We start from the raw sequence: 18,299 nt of genomic DNA on the forward strand, positions 1-18,299 counted from the left end.
ACTGTAAGTTGTAGACCTAGTGAATCATAACCTTGAATAATTTCCAAATACTGAATCGACGAAGAAATCTATTTTATATTCTTGATTCAGCTCACAATATTTTATGAGAATCAGTTGAGAAATGCGAGTTTTTAAGGAGACCATTCGGACATACAAAAGCATTTTTGTCTAAGCTGAAACGGAGACCTTCTTTTCACTCGGAAAATAAATAAAAAATATGTTTTTCTTTTACTATTTATTCTGAACTTAAAATATTTTTATTCTGTGAAATCATAATAATTGTGGTTAAGGTGCCTGGGGACAGCAGACTAACACCTTCACTGAGAGTTGGTTGGAAGTTGTAGGTATATTATAGCAACTGACTTTTAGAACTCCGTAAGCGCGATGTAGGTTTCTCCCAAACGCCATCTGCCATAATCTTGTCTCAACATCCTCTTTGCCGCAGTATTTGTATCCTCAAGTAAAATTTTTTGTACAGTTTGTTCTATTGCTTCCAGTGGTCTATTTTATAAAGCTACAAGTTACAATTTACAAGCGGAAGTCTCTTTCTAACCCTATGTGTTAGAACGAGACTTCCGCTTGTAAATTGTAACTTGTAGCTTTATAAAATAGACCACAGATTACATAATGACACGTCATACAAAAATATAAAGCCAATAGTAAGCATTTTTTCTTTTACCCATTGTAGGTTATACCTACTTACAGAATTGTCATCCACCAAAATTCGTTTCAACAACTCTATACCAGATCCGCCCACTGGCATCGCGTAGGGGTTGAGGCGGCGTATAAGGGCTGCCGCGTCGCCGCGGCCGGCACTCGCGTCTCCGCTCGCCTCCCGACCGCACGGGCCGCCAGGGTGACAACCCTAGCCCTTCCACCGCGCGCGTACGTATCCAATTCGAACCTAAAGTTACATTCAAAATTATACCAATACTGCCTCCGTCTCCGAAGTTCTAAGTAAGTGCTAGTGTAGTGGCAAAGGAGAACGTGGATTTGGTAATGTGTTTTTTTTTGTACGTGTGTTTAATTTTGTAATGTGTGTACGTGTGCTTAATTCGGTTTGTACGTGATATGTAAACGGGGATTTCGTATTCAAATTGGAACCGATTTGTTTGCGAGCGCCGGGTTTTTGTAAAGCCTCAGATAACTAGTTTTAATATTCATAGATGAATTACCATATTTATGGGTATGTGTTATAATTACTCGTGTTACGGTCTATATAGGGTTGGCAATAAATCAATTAAAATTTAATAAAAATAAATGAAAGCACATCTAACGCCCACTTGCACCGTTCGACTAACCCGGAGTTAACCGGTTAAATCTGGAGTGAACATGGTTACCAGTACAATTTGAGACTGGGTTAACGGTTTAACCGCTTAACCCCAGGTTAGTGGGATGGTGCAAGTGGGCCTAACTAAACTAAAAAATTGACATATAAGTATCTAAGGATGGGCCTTACGGGCAATAAGAATGGAGCCAGTACAGTGGAGTCACGCACACAAATTCGACCCTATCGTGCAGTCTAACGCCCCAACGCGATTGGTTGATCCATTCGCATCACGCGCGTGATTGGTCGCAACTAGTTGCGTTAGACTGCACGATTGGCTCGAATTCGTGAGTGACACCGCTGAACTAGCACCATTCTTAGTGCCCGTGAGGCCCGTCCTAGTAGAAAAATAAACTTAAAAATGTTCTTAAACCGTAACCCACGAAACCTTGGATTCTTAACATTCTCAAGAAATTAAAGGAAAACAAAATATTTCAAGATCGAAATAATCCAGAAGACTCGGGACAAATTAAACCACGGAAAGAGAAATATAGACGGTATTACTTTTACCCTACAGCGGTACTTATTGAGATTCCAATTTAAAACTTAATTAAACATTGGCCTTCTAGATAGCTTGGGATGGTGTGATACCGGTGCCGATACTGATCCGGGTATTTACACCCGTCCCAGGTTCTGACGAATTGTTTGAAATATTGTGGGATTTGTCGGAATTATTTGTTGGCTTTCTGTTGGTTCAATCAGCTAAATTAATATGTAGGCTTAATATCAATCAAAAGAAGCAAACAGTGATACAGGGCCGCCCAAAAATACGCTGATGAAGAGTTTTTACTGATGCATATTGTTGATAATTTTCATAAACCTGTGCGTTTGTGTATTCCGCCTTACCTATGTGCGATCCGCGTACGAGGAAAATATTAGAAAATAATAATCACGGCACACGAGAGGTTAAAGCCAGAGTAGGATATGTCTTAAATATATATTTTTTTAATAAATGATTGTGGTTTTAATTTTTAAACCAAGACTTTTAAGTGAGAAAAATAATCCAGGGATGTTTTTAAGGTAATTCGATTTTTATTGATAAATGATTGTAGTTTTAATTTTTAAGCCAAGACATTTAAGTAAAAAAAATCTAAAGTTTTTGTCAACGTATTGCAGTATCACCCTGTATATTCTACTCGTACAGCCTAAGGTTAAATTTAGCAGACCGGTACAATCCATTAATTCAAATTCTTAGCCATAAATATTCCTGACGACTTTAATAATTGTCGTTGTGAAAAGTTTCCGAGTGACCCGGACCCGGGTTCTAATTTGTTGTCTGAAAAGTTGTTGTTGTAAAGAAGCTGTCGCTATAGTCCGTGTTTTTTAGCATTAGAAAGAACTTTGCAGAAGTAAGCTTGTGGTTTCAAATCCGGCACTTTTAGCGGTAATAATTTGAAGTAAATTATATGTATTGACCATGCTACATTAGATAATTCAATAATTATTAATAATTAAAGAGTCTGATAAAAACTGCACGCTTGCTTCTGTGGAGTTCTTTCTAATGCTAAAAAAAACGAACTATAAAATAAAGCCATAACTCTCCTAAGTATAATACTTACAGCTATATTTTTTGGAAAATATGTTCTCTTCTTCTTCTTCTTCCTCGCGTTATCCCGGCATTTCGCCACGGCTCATGAGAGCCTGGGGTCCGCTTGACAACTAATCCCATGATTTGAGGCAGGCACTAGATTTACGAAAGCGACTGCCATCTGACCTTCCGACCCAGACGGTAAACTTGGTCTAGTTGGGATTAGTTCGGTTTCCTCACGATGTTTTCCTTCACCGAAAAGCGACTGGTAAATATCAAATGATGAAGTTCCGAAAAACTCATTGGTACGAGCCGGGGTTTGAACCCGCGACCTCAACATTGCAAGTCGCACGCTCTCACAGCTAGGCCACCAGCGCTTCAAAAGAAATGTAACCCTATAAACAAGATTTGTTTTTACAGGGATCTCATTGTATAACACTAATTTATCCGAATTTACCGCATTTACATAGGTTTTGTGACAAATGAGACTACATAAATTTGACGTCGCAGAAATCCATTATATGTTTCCGAGTTTTACAAATGTACACATTTTCTGCGTACCGGTCACCTGCAATGATATGTTACTCTTTGAAAGCCGCAAAAATATGTGATACGCTCTTATTAATGGTCTACCGGTGTCAGATATTTTTGCGGTGTCAGAAATACTATTCACAATAAGACGAATGTCTTTAAGAAGGTGATAAAAATACGTCACTTCGCTTTCATTATTTGGCTTTTATCGCCGACGAACCCTTGGTGTAGACGATAAATGCCAGACTAATAGGTCTGTAGGAAAAAGTTTTAACTTTTAGCGTATATCTGAGGTTTGTATCCACATTGCTTAGCGAAGCTTAATCAGTAACATGTGATCTCTAAAACACTTAAGTGTATATAATATATATGTCAAAAACAAATATCTTTCTTCAAAATATTCACTTATGATACTATCACCTGTTCCCAAAAAAAAAATGTCACAAAAATAGACGGCGTAAAAAACTCGGTTAAGTATTTTCGTAAGAGGTATCAATAAGTACGTCCAAGTTCAAAGAAAACACTACCTTTTGATAATTAGTTCGCGTATATCTCGATTGCGAGCAGGCACGTGTCTCCGCAAGCGCCTACTTATCGTTAACCCGTGGCAACTGGTTTCCAATACTTAGACAAGATCACAAGAAATCATTGCATGCGGGCTGGGTAAGAGCGAATTGTGAAGATATTTGTGAGTTCATTGACGTATATCTATAGGAAGGGCCTTAAGGGCAATAAGAATGGGGCCAGTACAGAAGTGTCACGCACATGATTTCCAGTCAATTTTACGCCACAAAGCGTTTGGTTGCTGTGTTGGCATCACGTGCGCGATCGGTCACAACTATTTAGTTGCGTTAGACCGCACGATTGGCTTGAATTCGTGAGTAACACCACTGAACTAGCACCATTCTTAGTGCCAGTAAGTCCCGTCCTTAAATATATGTCAATGTGTGAGTTACCTTCTGCCTTACGGCTCGAAAATAAATTAGATTTCTACTAGACTTCAACAAGTTACGATATGGATAATTTAAAGATATTTGTAAGATATATAATGTCAAATTTGACGTTTCCGCGATTCTGGAGGTCCTCTTGAACGATTTCGACAAGTTATGACAGATATCCAAGCGACATCTAGTCAATATCTAATGTAGATCTAGTTGATCTCTAAATCGTCTCTAGATCTTGTGATTATCCTGTGTGTATCCTAGGCCTGTTAGACGTTTTTCAGCTGATATGATGATCACATAAGCCGGTTTCATAGCCAGCAACTAGAATATTCTCTCATATCTGAATATATTTGACGTTAGACTTTACTACCGAGTAACGCAAGGGTTTGTGTTATAGAGGCCACATAATACGACGGTTCGGCGTCGCAATTGTCTACGACGTATTTTTACGGCTTAGTGCGGTTTATGAGGAAGGTTTTTGAACTCTTTATTTATCTGTTGTGTGTTACTGCTGGGCAATAAGTTTTAAAGTAAAGTTAAGATGGTTTTCTGAACTTGGACATGACAGATTAAGGATGACTCACGTTAGACCGGGCCGTGTCCGGGCCGGAGCGTCCGGCACATCGTTTTCTATGGAAAGCGTCACGTGATCGACTCTCATATCATAGAAAAGTAAGCGCCGGTAGCTCCGGCCCGGACACGGCCCGGTCTAACGTGAGTCATCCCTTATATAGAAAGCGTCACGCGATCGCCTGTCAGTTCATAGAGAAGTAAGTGCCGAAAGCGTCGGCCTGGACACGGCCCGGTGTAGAGTGGGTCATCCTTAAAGCGAAGGAGGAGCTAAAGATCTTTCAATGATTATAGGCCTTTCAAACCGAATGTTAAATCGAATCAACGGGTTTTAGGGATTTAAATGTGTTATTATTTTCCAAACAAAGCAATTAGAAGCCACACATTCGTTCATCCGTAAACCAATAGGGGCAATAGTTAACTCAATAACAGAGCTGAAGTAATTAGTGTCTAATCAAGCGAGCTTCAAAAGGCAATCAATGCTGAGATTATTGAGGTTAATATTATTATACACTCACTGGCTACGGTCATGTTCATTTATCAATTGAATTGAGTTGAGTCGGACCAAATAAAGTCTGCAGCGGATTTGATAGCCCCCGCAGTGCAAGTGTCATTTATACGTCATAATTTCATAGAAGTTTGACGTTTAAAATAACACTTGCACTGCGTGGGTTATCAAATCCGCAGCAGAATTTGTAACTACTTCTTCTTTTATTAAATAAATGGCTTCCATAAACTTTATTATTATTATTTTGGATTTCACGGGCCTATAAATTCCGGCCTTTTGATAGGCTTGCGTGGGGATATAGATCCAACACGTAGAGGCCCCTTGGAGAGCTTTAATGTCATGTAGAACGCCTGCTGGAGCCCGGTCACAGGCGCAACAATAGACACCCATGAACAGGTCCCAGCATGCATTGGGACTATTGTAGAAAAAGTGAACAGTATACCGGTCTATAGATTGAAGTTTGGGTGGACAATGAGACTGGGCTATTGTACAGAGGTCAGACACCTGCCATAACAATGTTTTCACAAGTTATCGAGGCAGGCGGTGACTTGCCGCTGACTAGATGGGCCCCTGAAACTGCAGTCGCGAAGACGACCAGGGGCAACATCGATGTGAGCGGCTCAGGGGTGTCGAGAGGTGTGCGCCGCTTTCTACCCAGTAGCTGTTACCAGCCACTGTGCCAACTCGCGTCTTATGCATCTTTCACTTCCACCCCTGGGGCATATAGCTCTAGCGACTCCTCTCTGGACGGCCAATGAAGGCAAGCCAAAGCTGAGAGTCCTGCGGGTCCGTCACAGGAACGTCACATATCTTTACTATTTCATATCTAGTGAATCTCTAAATGATTTCCCGAATCGCACCGTTACTCAGTTAAATAATGTCAATACGGCTTATAAAGAGGCATCGTCGTGAAGTATTAAAATGCCCGAAGAGCCCAGGTAACCTAGGTAACCTTAATTTCTCATCGCCCCAGTATCAAGTTTATTACTCGGGTAATTTCAGCCTGACGCTATGCTGGGATTAATGAAATAATTGCTACTAGGGTTTTAGGGTTCAATATGTAAAATAAAACAGTCAGAAAAATAAAGTTTGTCTAAACTGTTCCCTAAACTAGGTAGAGTGGAATTTCCGGTTACGTGCGTATAAAAACAGATGCTAAAGAAAAGAGCAATAACTGTTTTACCAAATTGCTTGAACTTTTTGAATTGTTTTATTAAGTTTATTCGTTTGGTAAAATATAAATTTAGAGCTTAAAGAAATCTTTGCTCGAGGTGGAATAAGATTCAATATTAATTTTAATCAGCAGAAGGTCGTATTTTCAGCCTTTAGAAATCCTTTTTAGGATTCCGTATCCAAACGGTAATAACGGGACCCTATTACTAAGGCTCCGCTGTCCGTCTGTCTGTCACCAGGCTGTAATTCATGGACCGTGATAGCTAGGCAGTTGAAATTTTCACAGATGATGTATTTCTGTTGCCGATATATTAACAAGTACTAAAAACAGAATATAATAAATAATTAATTGGGGCTCCACTACAACAAACGTGATTTGTTTGCCGTTTTTGCGTAATGGTGCGATACCCTTCGCGCGCGTCCGATTCGCACTTGGCTGGTTTTTTAGACTACTCCAGACTCCAGCGGGAAACAAGCGTACGAGCCACATACCATCATCAGCGGACATAATAACTTATAAACGCTGTCAAATTGAGTTGTCTACACTTTTTTTTCAAAATTGTGATTTTTTACACATGGACACTTTTTTCTCCTATTAGGATCAAAAGAGCTCATGATTCTGAGTAGAAATAACATACTGAGTAGAAGTACAAATCCCAATTTTGAAAAAAAAGTGTAGGGGACAACTTTAAATAAAATGGCCCATAACATAATTTGTCACTTTTAATACTTAAGAAATAAAACTTCACTTTTTTAGAGAAATTTAAAACCTCTGTAAGTAGTTCCTAGCCCTAGAAAATTAGGGAAATACTTTTTAATTGAATACAAAACTCTACATACTAACAAAGTTGGGCAACAACGGGTCTTATCGATTCTGCGCGATCTGTTCTTTCTCCTGGGACCGGATTTCTCATTCCAGACTAGTCTCAGTTAATAAATCTTAGATACTAGATTTGTCCCTTGGAACTGGCTCGGAATTTTAAGCTTGTTATATGATAAATGAGTCATTAAATGGTACATTAAGTGCAGAGATATCTACACCTTTTGCATACAAGTTCGTAAGTATGCACGATTATATCTGAAAAATATTTTTTTAATGGTTCAGATCAAATTCAATACCTCTTTTAACGGTCAGAGTAGGTACACCTCATGAATAGGTACTCAACTCCCTGAGGATTCCCTGAGAGAGTGATCTCAAAACCAAATTCGACTGAAACGTATCGTCAGCACTAAACAAAATAAAAAGTGCGAAAAAGGCATATTTTGCTCCCCAATAAAAAAGCATAAAATTTACAGTAAGGCAAAAAGTATATTGTCTCTTACTTTTACAGCTTTCGATGCAATAAAGTGTTTAAACGTGCACGTAAAATCGTTGAACTTGGTCCTCCTGAATGTATGAGGTTTCATTTTATTATTACAAATGTAGTACCGTAAAATGGGGTGAGTAGGGTCAAAACTGTAATTAAAACCTCGATAACATTTTATTTTTACATACGAAAACTGAATGGTGTATATTATAAGTGTTCGAGACGTTTTTATTTTATTTTGGGTAGTTCCATTTCATAACTTTGACGATAAAGAGGAAAACCCACCTCACCCCGTAGTGCCTCGTATTTGGGGTGAGAGGGGTTTTCATACAAAGGTGACGTTGGAAGATTGTTGGATCGATTTTTTTTTATTATGCGTATTACTATAGATCCATTTTAAATTGGAATACATTATTTTTGTAGCAGTAGCCTTAAAATCCCTTCTCACCCCCCTCTCAAACCTTCTCTCCCCATTCATAACCCACCTCTCCCCGCGAAACCTATTCACCCCGTTTTACGGTACCTACATGACTATTATTCATAGTATTTTCACGGAAACATACAAACGTGTGTATTTCTGTCAGTCCTGTACAGCTACCATCAGTTTGGCATTGACATTAACGCTATCGTGAACGTAATTTACTTTCTATGCATCTCGCTCGTACTGACATATTAGTGCGAAAGAGATATATATATAGAGAGTAAATTACGTTCACGATAGCGTTAATGTCAATGCCAAACTGATGCTATAATAGCCGTACTGGTACAAAAAGTACTGACATTGACTGAACTAGTATGTTAAATACGAACGTTTCCGAGAAAATGCGATGAGAAACAATTATACGTCTAACCGTCACAGTCCTGACAAAATGTATGGGATTTGACATTAACGGTTAGTTTTGTAACGATTGCTAACCAGCCGTTAATGGTACACAGTTAAGTGAAAATGCCCAGTTATCATATTATTATTATATTGCATTTATTTAAATTTGGTTTTTGATTCGCCGGCCTCCTAGGCTGGTCGGTAGTGACGGTAGTTCCACTATACAGGCTGTAATCGTTAAGTGTAGCCAAGTTAATGTTTGGGATATTTATGCTTATATTAAAAAAAAGTTATTAATGTAATTTTACTCATTGGGTAACGCACTTTCGATATTAATTTGAAGTTCTCTGATATCTGTTATATTTACTGAATTATCGCCTGGCTACACTTTACGATTACACCCTGTATAGAGCTCCTATAATGCTTACTTTAATGGGCCCCCATTCAATTTCCATCAATTTCAAGAAAATTACGTGGTCAAGTTTGCCTTACGATTCAGTACTAGATATATCGCTACTGGTATCGTCTGTCAGAAAGTAGCAATATAGTAGCCAATATAATTACATGGCTACGGCACCCCGTCCCCTGTTATCATTATATCGTATTACCTTATTCTACTTTATAAGGCTCACTCGGAGAATACAATTGGTATTTATCAAAGCATATTTCTCGAACAATGCAAACGCGGAACTCGCTAAATAAAAAGAACGAACGAGCTCGCTCAAGAATGCTTTTGATTGGAAGAAATAAAACCGGGCAAGTGCGAGTCGGACTCGCGCACGAAGGGTTCCGTACCATAATGCAAAAAAGGCAAAAAAAAAGGTCACCCATTAAAGTTCTGACCCCGCCCGACGTTGCTTAACTTCGGTCAAACATCACGTTTGTTGTATGGAAGCCCCACTTAAATCTTTATTTTATTCTGTTTTTAGTATTTGTTGTTATAGCGGCAACAGAAATACATCATCTGTGAAAATTTCAACTGTCTAGCTATCACGGTGCGTGAGATACAGCCTGGTGACAGACGGACAGACGGACAGCAGAGTCTTAGTAATAGGGTCCCGTTTTACCCTTTGGGTACGGAACCCTAAAAACAAAGAAACATGACTGAACGCTACAGATGGTTACTGAAACACGACTTAAGTCGCGCTTTAAAGTACAAATTAAATTGAAATTGCCCAACTTTATTGATATCCTCTTTGCCCTTATATGTTGGCCAGCAATTATAGCGGTGGGTTACAAAGGGATCCTCTTTGTAACCAATACTTACACTGAACGGTCGTTAGGTAAGTTTTTGCCTTCTTACATCCGCCGGCTTTACTAAATCGGGGTTCTTTTATAACATCTGCGGATATAGGGGCATGGCACACTGCGACGTGCGAGCGGGATGTCGCTATAATACGCGTATAGCGTTGTCTCGCTCAAACTTCGGAGCGACGTGCGAATCGGCAGTGTGCGATGCCCCATAAATGAAAGATTCCAAAGATGTCTATTTTCCTCCAATGTTTGCTACGAAGCTCTACGAAGTGCTACGCCGTAGGCCGTAGCATGTATAATTATGTATGTATAAACTCTTTATTGTAGAAAACACAAATCACAAATTTATGGTACAGGATAGGCAGTACAAAGGCGAACTTATCTCTGTAAGGGATTTCTTCCAATTAACCTTTATGCAATTTATGGCAGTTTGGTTCAGCTATAATAAAATTTAATGCATGTGTATACAGGGCGTCCCAAGTTAAATCATAATCTTCCTTTTATTTCTGACACTATGTTATGTAGCAAAGAATAATCCTTATGATGAAGCCTTTCGATCGGTATGATAAAACTACAGGATGATTTTTTTTCTCGTGTGGTGGGTTCGATGCTCTGTTCAACCATGAAATTATTTAAAAATCTATGAATGCAGTTTAAATTGTTTCTTTTTTTAATTTAAAATAATGTCTTCTTTCAGCGAAATATCCTATCTATGGTATTTAAGGTACTTTCCCTTGATGTCCCATAGTCTTGGGACATCCTGTATAGCTGTGCTACGCACACAAAATTAAATGTTGTGGAGGCGTAGTCATAATTTTGAAATATGATACCGACATGATTTTGGACCCTTTCGCACGGATTGATTAAAGAGAGAGGGATGGCTGTAGGAATGTTAAATATGATTCCAATTAGATAATAATATCCGTTTCTGAATGCATCACCCAGCAAGCCTATTATGGATCGCTTTATCCACATTTATCCACGTGATAAAACAACTGTCACTTTTTAACTCTGCGGGATAGAAAGAGACGGACACCGTTTTATCACGCTGTCACGTAGACAAATACGACCATCATATCCGTACTGAAGTATTTAATTTATTGCGCTATTAATTAAAATGTCAGAGACTGAAGTCTGAAACTTCAACTGTGTCATATTTATAGAGCGAGAAAGTTATTTATTAAAACAGAGATTAAGCAAATAATCATAAGTCTAAACCTAAATTAGCCTGAGGCATTCCTATGACACTGGCCGCATTCCCCCTCTGGACAGTGAGGCTGGGTTTTTGCGCAAAAAATGCGCCAGCTCGTAGGTCACCAGACGCCCACAGCCGTATTCGAACAATAAGATACGTCAAATACTAGACATTGAAACGACATGGATTGGATTATGTCAGTGTCAAAATTGACGTTTTTTCAAACAAAAACGTCACTTTTGACACTTACGGCGCGATTCGGGAAACGACTTACTGCCGGATTCGAACTTTAAGATACGTCAATTAATAGATCTGCAAACGATATGGATTAGATAATATGTCAGAGTCAAAAGTGACGTATTTGTTTGAAGAAACGTCACATTTGACACTGACATGTCTAATCCATATCGTTTCCAGATCTATTAATTGACGTATCTTAAAGTTAGAATCGGGCCGTTAGACATTCACTAACGATATGTGACGTTCCACGGCAAAAGGTACCTTATGACCGCAATAATATTGAAGCGGCGTTAATAATAGCGTAAGCGCCACCCGCTATTGGCTACCTTTTGCCGTGGAAGGTCACATATCATTACTATTTCATATCTAGTGAATGTCTAATCCATTTCCCTAATCGCGCCGTTGTTTGACACTAACATATCCAATCCATATCGCTCCAATATCTAGTATTTAACGTATCTCATTGTTCGAATAAGGCTGTCAGACTAGTTTGGTAGAAATTTTGCACGAGAAAATGATGCTCTTACATTGGACTTGGCATTTTTATCGCGTAATGCCCATTTGTGTAAAGTTTATCCCGGCTCGTTTGTAACTTCCATGTATTTTGCCTGCCCGGGTTCGTACACTTGATTTATGTTGAGAATTATTTTGCAACCGCTTTGAAAATGAGAAATAAGATACCTAAACCTGGCAAAATTATATTACAGTAAAAAAATCTTTTAGGGTTCCGTACTCGAAGGTTAGATTACTAAGACTCCGCTGCCCGTCAATCTGTCTATCCGTTTGTCTGTTACCAGGCTGTACGAGTATTTCATGTACCTACCGTGATATAGATGATTATGTTGCCGCTATAACAACAAATACTAAAAAGTACGGAACCCTCGGTGGGCGAGTTCGACTCGCACTTGTCCGGTTTTTTTTACAAGCTTTTATTTAACTTGCAATGTACCTATGCAAGTATGTATCTATGTAACTATGTTAGTAGTTACTGGTCAAATTTCGGAAGTTAAATTTTACCAACTTCTCGTCTTCCAATGAAGCTTAAAATTTGCATAAGTACATGTTAAGTTAGGTGACAATGTAATATTATGGTACCATCGAGCCGATCTGATGATGGAGACAGGAGGTGGACATAGGAACTCTGTGATACAACAACGAAACCTAATTGTGTTTAGGGTTTTTAGAATTGTATAGATGAGTATTAGTTGTCTGTGGAAGAAAAGTACAGTCAGCGATAAAAGCTTATACAAAAAAATTTTTTGAGGCCGAGGCCATAAGAAGAACAAGAAGAAGAAAATAAATTTATTCAAGATTTATTCAGCAAATTAGCAGCTTCAAACTTATTTTTCGTATCTCCCAAAGCGTAGTGTAGTTACAAGAATATAACTACTTATAGTAGATATGAGTTTATAATTTAAAACCGCCGTTGCTATAGTAATTTTATTAGAAACTAAAATCCCATTTGTAACACTAAATTTAATACAACTCAGTGTGATAAGATAAAGGGCGAACTCGTGAAAAGGATAATTTGTTAACAAAAGCCGAGCGTTTGCTTTTAATTATAAAATAACATCAGTGCCAAGAATTTCGCATGAAGTTAGGCCATTATGGCGTTCGGGTTGCGTTATCAAGGCTCCTATTTCTATCGCTCTCTGAGCGTGGCGTCTTAGGCGAACCAGTCGGCCTAGCCAAGGTTACAATCGCTATCGTTTCGACAACGAAAAGCATTATGTCTAGGAAATGCAAATCGGTTATTTTTTGTATGGAAATACCAGCGGTTTCGGTTAATAACCGATTATTTCCATACAAAAAATAACCGAAAATAACCGATTTGCATTCCCTTATTATGTCTCTCTATCACTCTTCCTTATTAGAGTGACAGTAACAGTTGCGTTTCGATCGCTACAGAGCGTAAGCGATTGGCATCTTGGCTACGCGGCCAAGCCCTGTAGAGTCGCACCAAACAAAGTCTGCAGCGGATTTGATAGCCCACGCAATGTAAGTGTTATGTATACGTCATAATTTCATAGAAGTTTGACGTTTAAAATGTCACTTGTACTGCGTGGGCTATCAAAATCGCTGCAGACTTTTTACGGTCTGGCTATAGTCAACATGCCAATCGCTCACGCTACGTAGCGAATGAAACGCGTCTGTCACTGTCGCACTAATATGGAAGCGTGATAGAGAGATACGAAGCGTTTCGCTGTCGTAGCGATAGCGGTTGTCAGCTTGGCTAAGCCGTCAGGCCCCGTAGACAACATGCCAATCGCTGGTTGGGGGTCCTTTTAACGTCCATCTGACCTATATATTGTTTTAATTTAACTGGTTTTGTAACTATGATGACGTGAATAAATGTATTTTTAGGTTTACCCTTGAATTGCCGACAGACATTTCATCGAATGTTATTTCGAAGACAACGTTTCAAGTATTTTCATTTCATCGACAAGTTATTGCGTCGAAGAATCGATACTAGTAAATTTAAATCGGGGACTTTTAATTGGTACTTGAGTTATTTTGTATATTGTTTATATCGTGGTATTTCTTTACGGGTTTTCTTATTTCATTTTGTATTGTATTTAATACAATTTATTACGCGTAAAATGACTTCAATTTGTAATATTTCGTTATCGAAACGCAGTCATGTCAGTCGGCTCACTCTGCGCGATTATAGCTATGTTATGTGGGTAGTTTAAGATATAAAATTGTTTATCTGGACAGACATAATTTTGAGAAAGCGGTAATTTTAAGTTTGCATTCTAATTTTGAAGATAATTATAATTTTACAAGGCTGCCATTTTCATTTTGGGCAAATTATAAATAGGTTGGTAACAATAATTTAAGCCGTTCATTTCTGTGTAGGGTCGCAGTTCTAACCTAACCTAAACCTACTTTGAAAGCCGTTCGTTTATGTGTGGGGTCGCAATTCTAACCTAACCTAAACCTACTTTAAAAACCGTTCGATTCTGTGTGGGGTCGCAGTTCTAACCTAACCTAAACCTACTTTGAAAGCCGTTCGTTTATGTGTGGGGTCGCAATTCTAACCTAACCTAAACCTACTTTAAAAACCGTTCGATTCTGTGTGGGGTCGCAGTTCTAACCTAACCTAAACCTACTTTGAAAGCCGTTCGTTTATGTGTGGGGTCGCAATTCTAACCTAACCTAAACCTACTTTAAAAACCGTTCGATTCTGTGTGGGGTCGCAGTTCTAACCTAACCTAAACCTACTTTGAAAGCCGTTCGTTTCTGCGTGGGGTCGCAGTTCTAACCTAACCTAAACTGACTTTGATAGCCGTTCGTTTCTGTGTGGGGCGCAGTTCTAACCTAACCTAAATCTAAAATTCTTACAATACAACAGAAAAATGTATAAATGTATAGTACGACATATAAAAATGTATTAAAGTAATACGTCGAACAAATGAATTGCAATGTTTAGTAGTTGTGCCAATTAAAATAATTTGAAACGAATTAGCGATTAAGTAATATTCGTTGAATAGTATTTCTACGCAGTAATAAAAATTGAAGTAAATAGTATATGAAACAAAATAACGCCAAACAATATTACTAGTACTAACGTTTCGATGAATCGTTGTCGATGAAATAATATTCGATGAAAAGATTGTCGGCAAAACAAGGGTACACCGTATTTTTATTTATTTATTTATTTAAACTTTATTGCACAAAGTATAAACAAAAATGTACAAATGGCGGACTTAATGCCAAATGGCATTCTCTACCAGTCAACCATAGGGCCAAACAGACAATATAATATATATAATATATTTTCTTTCTTTCTAACGCTACGAAGCGAACGAAACGCAACTGTCACTGTCACTTTAATGGAAGAGTGATAGAGAGACACAAAGCGATTCGATGGCGAAGCTAGGTCGCACTGTCTTAGAGCGAAGAGCGAAGATTCAAATTTAAGATTCATATACAGGATGTTACTGACCATCTGGCTTTAAATCCGGGGCTCTATTCTACTCGCTAAACTGAGCTACTTTTATTATGGCACCAACCCTGAAATCCCGAAATTTTTTTTACGTTTTCTTCTGATCAGATGTCGACGTTTTCTATGGAAATGCCAAAAAATTTCCCCGGTTTTAGGGTTGGTCCCATAGTAAAAGTAGCTCAGTTTAGCGGGTAAAATCAAGCCCTGGAATTAAAGCCCCTTTTTCAGACACAAACTGTATGATTAGTCTACGAAATTATAAATAGATCTGATTTCTTGAGTGAACGGTCGATCAGAGTAGTTATTGATGGCTGCTCTTCGGACCTCATGGCCATTGACGCCGGTGTTCCTCAGGGGTCTGTTCTCTCCGCAACCCTTTTCCTGCTCCACATTAACGACATGCTGCAACCCAGCATTGTAGGTTATGCAGATGACAGTACGGTTGTTGAGAGATATTTGGCTAGTGCAGGGGACAGCAGGGAGGATATACGTTCACAGAGAGAGGCCATGGTTGAGCGAATGAACTTGACCCTTAGTCTCGTTTCCCAGTGGGGTGATGACAATCTGGTCACGTTCAATGCCTCCAAAACGCAGACGTGTCTATTTTCCGCAAAACGGAGTCCATTCGACCTGACTCCTTCTTTCCGGGGTGCATCTGTACCTATTGCCGACAGCCTGGAACTCCTCGGCATGGAGCTGAGTTCAGTCCTCAGCTTCGGCAGCTTCATTGAGTCTAAAGCACAAACTGCGGCCAGAAAGCTGGGCGTCCTAAATAAGGTGAAGCGATACTTCACACCTGGACAGCTTCTAACACTTTACAAAGCTCAAGTCCGGTCGTGTATGGAGTATTGCAGCCACCTGTGGGATGGCTCAGCTAAATACCAACTCGCCGCTTTGGACTCAGTGGAGCGCAGAGCCAGGAGGATGATTGGCGACAAGAAGCTAACGGCTAAGCTTCAGTCTTTGGCCCATCGGCGGAAAGTCGCCAGCCTGTTGGTATTCTACAGGTTGCACTTCGGGGAGTGTGCCCAAGAGCTACACGAGCTTATTCCACCTTCCCCATTCTACCATCGGACTTTTAGACGCACGGCCGGTTTCCATCCTTACTTGGTAGATATTCCACCAATTCGCACGAAGCGCTTTGCTTCTACTTTCCTTATGCGCACTGCCAAGGAATGGAATTCCTTGCCGGCGTCTATATTTCCGTGTTCTTATAACCCGGCAACCTTCAAATCAAGAGTGAACAGGCACCTTCTGGGCGAGCTCGCTCCATCGTAGGCCACGTCTACGCCTCGGCTAGTCTGTGGCCATGAGTAAGCCCATTCATAATAAAATAAAAAAATAGAATTTAATTTTCAACAGAATTTATTAATAAATTAGTACATTAAATAATTACAAGTTTGAGTATTAATTAATTCGATTCATAGTAGTTAGGTATAATGAAAAGGCCAGGGGGCCGATTTTTGAAATTCGACCGCTGGATTTCGTGTATTTCGTTCCATAATATCTCCACTACTAGGCATTTAAATTCTACTAATAGAATTGAAAACGAGTGGTCAATACCACTCGATTCCAAATTTATATCGCTCGTATTTCAAAAATTTGCATTTCGCTGTTTTCCACCGATTTTCGAGTGACGAAATCGAGCGATCGAAATTCAAAAATCGGTCCCCAGGGTCACCGGGGTCCACCCTGTGTTCCGGTTTGACTGATTCAGAAGCAATTTTGTCTGACGTTTTGTGCGAGGAAAACTCATTAAGGGTCAGTTGCACCAACCACATTTGACAGACTGATCAACGTCAGCCGGCGCGCCCCGGCGCTTTACTATGAAACTTTTAATGCATAAAAATTTAACGAACTCTTTAACGATTCGAACAGTTTGGTGCAACCGAAGTTGATGCCGATAAAATGATGACTCACTTTTACGGTAAATCGTAATTAAGTGAGTCATCATCTAAAAACTCACTTGTTTTTAGTCACTCGCGCGACATGTTTCGGAGAGCCTAGGTCTCCTTTCTCAAGCACGGACAGTGCGAGCAGCGTTCACGACGGCCGTGTATCACGTACTCAAATTAAATTGGATTATCATTAACGCATTTTACAATAAAAACTGAAATATTCTTCGGTATAATTGTAATGGTTTTCAGAGCGGACCTTGTTTAAACCTGAAATAGATGTCATAAACGTACTTAGCTACTTAGGAAAAATGACCAAGGCTACTTATAATCTGACAGAGTCGGGCCAAGCTAACTCTGAGGGGCATTTGCTATGATTTGTATTGTTTAGTTTTAAAATATATTTTTATAATGTGTATGCTAGTTTTAAGGTATTTATGTATGGGCCACTAGTTGCCTGAAATATTTTTTTTTCTTAAAATTTCATTGCATTTCTCAGAGTGTCGCAATGCCATCATCAATGAAAAAAATTCTATAAAAATATGACGATTATGATGACACTTCCTCACTTTGTTCTGTTGAAGTCAATGTTCAAGTTAACTTAGAGGGACACTAGCCTAGTTCGACGGCGGTGCCGCCCTTCCACACATCGAATGAAACCCCTTTTCTACCCTACATACATATGTCTTACCTAACCCTTTGTATAGGTATTACTTATGATTGTTGTAATAAATGCTTTATGTATTACACTACCCTAGTTGCACCTTATTTGACACTCGCCCTTGGCAAGCGTCAGGAATGGCGAAACAGGAACGTAAGAGTGACATTCCATTTCCAACTGCAGCTGCAATACTGTTCATTTTACTATGGAAACGCGTCGCTGTCATTGTCAATTTCCATAGAAAATGAACAGTATTGCAGCTGCAGTTGGAAATGGAATGTCACTTTAATTACGAAAAACTGTTCGAGTCGAATTAGGGTAAAATTAGAATTCGGGATCATTTTTCGAGATCCCAAAACGGCGAAGGTTAATGTTCTTTTAATGATTCTGTGAA

At 39.2% G+C, this 18,299-nt stretch overlaps 1 protein-coding gene across 4 annotated transcripts in view; it reads left to right on the forward strand.

The window, feature by feature from the left end:
• The first annotated feature begins 798 nt into the window (after positions 1–798).
• LOC134670791 (U8-agatoxin-Ao1a-like) overlaps positions 799–18,299 on the forward strand; it is a 60,037-nt gene continuing 42,536 nt past the window's right edge. For 2 of the 4 annotated variants that reach the window (XM_063528612.1, XM_063528614.1), the window contains exon 1: positions 799–957. The gene's annotated coding sequence lies outside the window, so the exon portion shown is untranslated. The remainder of the gene's footprint in view (positions 958–18,299) is intronic. The other 2 variants (XM_063528611.1, XM_063528613.1) reach the window with 1 other exon arrangement.

Source organism: Cydia fagiglandana, chromosome 14, assembly GCF_963556715.1.
Source record: "Cydia fagiglandana chromosome 14, ilCydFagi1.1, whole genome shotgun sequence".
NCBI classification, from domain to species: Eukaryota; Metazoa; Arthropoda; class Insecta; order Lepidoptera; family Tortricidae; genus Cydia; species Cydia fagiglandana.